This window comes from Sparus aurata, chromosome 17, assembly GCF_900880675.1.
Source record: "Sparus aurata chromosome 17, fSpaAur1.1, whole genome shotgun sequence".
In the NCBI taxonomy this organism is placed as follows: domain Eukaryota; kingdom Metazoa; phylum Chordata; class Actinopteri; order Spariformes; family Sparidae; genus Sparus; species Sparus aurata.
In genome coordinates, this window is record NC_044203.1 from 1021183 (window position 1) to 1024766 (window position 3584).

Consider the following 3584-nt stretch of genomic DNA (forward strand, 5'->3'; position numbering starts at 1 on the left):
TTCATAACGTGACTTTCTCACACGAGATTATGCGCGAGGTTTTGACCGGTCCGGATGTGCATTGTATTAATATGTAATGAGGCGCGCGATGATTGGCCGCAAGAAGGACAGAGCCGGAATGGGGGGCGAGCCTGCATGCACACACAGACTCCAAAACATAAACAGCCCCCTGTCATGGCGCACACACTAAATGACGAACCTTGCGGAATTCAGGCATTTATGTACGAGCCGGAGGAGTGAAGAGGCAGAGACGGTGGAAGAGACACGTTTACAGCAGGACGTCTCTGAATGGTAAATTCTTTTTTTTTCCTTCTTACTTTTCACACTCGTGTTTTACATGTAAGACCTGAGTTTTAATGCTGGCGGTGACGATGTATGGCGTGAAAATGACAGAGAAATAAGCAGATTCGGCGTGCTCACTCTGGCTGAGGACGGCTGTGAGCCGATGCTTAATATGCAAGTAGCCTCCTGTGGTAACGTCACCACAGGAGCAGAGTCAAAATCTCCTGCTTTAGGAACGTGCACTACTGTGCGCTATTCCTGTTCGGAAAAAGAGCCAAAGCGAAAAAAATAAGCCACTTTCAAACTCCAGCTTTTCAGGCAAGTTTCAACAGAGGTCCAACACCAATATGCATGATTTAACGAAAGAAATTGCGATTTCCGGGTGATGACTCCTTTAAGTGAAGCGTGTATTGACTGTCCTGTGATGACTGGGGTCTCTAGTCAGTTGTAGCCCTCCTTACCTCTATGAATTAGCTTTTACATATTTAACTTGTGATAATTTAATAAAGATTGTCTATTTTGCTAAACTGTTGTGTGATTATTAAAAGGTCCCATATTATGAAAAACTGACTTTTATTTTGGGTCTATGGTGCTGCCACACGCCTAGAAACTTTGAAAAAAGACCATCCATGCTTTTTTGAGTGAGATACAGGTTTCTGACAGTGTCTCCCTGCAGTTTCCAGATGAGCGAGTCAAATTTGGCTTCGGTTGCCTACGTTGTCGACCGATCATTTGCATATTACCACACACCCACTGTGCAGAGAGACGTCCAAACGACGTCTTTTCCAAGTCATTTTTGCACGTCTAATTTTGGTCACCTCAAGGTGCAGACTGTTACTCCAGACGACGTCTTTTTTTCAGTACCTCCGTACAGGAGCTATTTCTAGTCCAAATATGGTCTTTGTGGACATCATTTCAACGTCAAATTAGAACTCATATTAGACATTGTTTTTATACTGTACTGCTTCTAGTTTCTATGCATAAATGTAGTCCCATTTCAGAAGGTGGCATGCTGTTAAAAATAATAAATCACAATCCAATCTCCAGGATTCAGTTGAGAAATACTAGTTACTAGGCTATTACTTCTTAACAAGCAGGCAGCATAACCCTCAATTAAGTTTGAAAAAAACAAAGTGGTAAAATACAATAAATAAAATAACACCTCTTTGGTCTGTACTACAAAAATAGGGTTAGTCCTGAGTGACTATGTACAAACATAAGAACAATTAAAGTATAAAACAATTAAACACATATACATATATATTTTTATTTATTTATTTATTTTTTAAGTGTGAACACTGGGGAGCAAAAATCAAACTAAACACAGAACAATTAAAGGGCTTACCAGATTCATCTTGTGAAAATAAACAAAAATCTGGCTTTTTTTTCTCCACACATAAATGGTTCATTTTCAAACACACATTCCCGTTGTCTGTAGCCCACTGTCTCAGGTCATCTTCAAGGCTGCTGATCACTTCGGCTTCATCATCATTTGGTTCATATTCAGAGTCAGTGGCCAAATAGTCCACATCAGTGTCAAAATCAAAACCATGTGATGTCTCAGAAACGCTGTCACTTGTTAAACTGCGTGGGGTCCCAGGCACACTGCTACAACTACACTGCTACAACTCCCAGCCACAACATCAATATTAATGTCAATGCTCTGATGTCCATCTTCGCTGTCATAACGTAGAAGTTCATCCATGTCTCTTAGGTGTTTGCACCATTCTCTCATTTTCATAGCCATCTGTAGACACAGATGCAGTATAAGTCTGTTTAGTCTTACAATTTATTTGCCTGGGTGTGTGCAAAGGAGCATGAGGTCACAATCTGTACCTTGTTTAGGTGGCTTCCAAAGGGCTGGAAACCCCACTCCACTTTCAAAAGAGGACCAAACACCACCTGACAAAAGGATAAGACTGATTTAGAAACACCCAACTAAAGCTTTACAATACTGAACTCAGTACTCCATTGCACTAAATTGTTATGCATTTGGCTGCGAACCCCCACGTGGTTGTGTCTGAAGCTCCCCCTCCTCCCGCCTGTATATTAGTATTTTGCTTTGTTTTGTTTTGTTGTGCTGCTAGCCCCATTAGCTGTCCCGGATATTAGCAAGTGCAGGCACGTCTCTGTCAGCAGCAGCACCGCACAGAAAAATAAATACAGTCTGAGTGAAGCGCTGGAGCCACGGACCCATACACGGCCGTCACCGACAAAAAAGCCTTGACCGGTAACTTAACAAGTGTGATGGCCGTTGTGATGAGGTAGCTTTATGCTAACTTCGACAAGCGGTAGCGGTTAACATCCGCTGCTAACACCCGCTTCCCAGCTCACCACAATGGCCGTCCTGCTCATTAACACTGGAGGCTCCTGTTGCCGATGATGGTTGGGTAACAGCCCACGGCTCAAGCGCGTCACTCTATGTATTGATTTTTCGCCGGCTTTGTTATAAACAAAGTTGGTTGTGTTCAAAAGCTAACGTTAGCAGATGTAATGCTAATTATAGCGACAACAGATTTGAAGTAGATTAACACAACAAAGCTAAAACGGCAAACGCTATAAATGCATAAATGAACATAAAATTAACGTGTGGGTCTATGAGCTGACCGAACTAACCTGCAATTTAGTGGACGCTGCTTTTCAGACTGCTGTAAGTTGCCGAGCGGCCAATTGCTTCAAACAAAGACAAACACCTGGGCCAATGGGAGTGGCTATTAGGATGTACGTTGTAATGACGCAATGCCTCAGCCAATCAAAATGGCGTTGACTGTATGTATATATATATTTTTGTATTAAACAGAATTACACTGTTTTAGAAAAGAAAAACAGGAAAATGTAAACAAACAAAAACATTTCTTTCATTCAAAACTAATGTTTAATCACAAAATAATCATGTCCATACTACTAGTACTACTCCTATGATGATGATGATAATATTAATAATAATAATAATAATAATAATAATAATGATGATGATGATGATGATGATAATAATAAATAAATAAATTACTTACATCATGTCAATTCCCTGCACCTTTCTTAGACGTCCAAAAAAGTGACCTAGCCCGACGTTCAAATGTTCAACTGCATATTGACGTCCAAGTGGGGTCATGATTAGACGTCCAAATTGTGGACCTAGTTTGTACGTCGTGAAGAGGTCCACAATTGGTCTTGGACTGACGGACGCAATATGATCTGCACGTTCATAAGACGTCTAATGTTTAGTGGGCACTATCCGCTCCCTTCACCGCATACCTAAGGTGGCTCACCCACCAGCAACAGCGTTACCTTCTCGGAGATCC

At 41.4% G+C, this 3584-nt stretch overlaps 1 long non-coding RNA gene across 1 annotated transcript; it reads right to left on the reverse strand.

The window, feature by feature from the left end:
* Nucleotides 1–2015: 2015 nt before the first annotated feature.
* Nucleotides 2016–2918, reverse strand: LOC115568117 (uncharacterized). The gene is made up of 3 exons (XR_003981333.1): nucleotides 2899–2918; nucleotides 2119–2184; nucleotides 2016–2029 (listed from the first exon to the last, which is right to left on the reverse strand). It is a non-coding gene; the product is annotated as an uncharacterized LOC115568117 (long non-coding RNA).
* Between the last annotated feature and the right edge of the window lie 666 nt (nucleotides 2919–3584).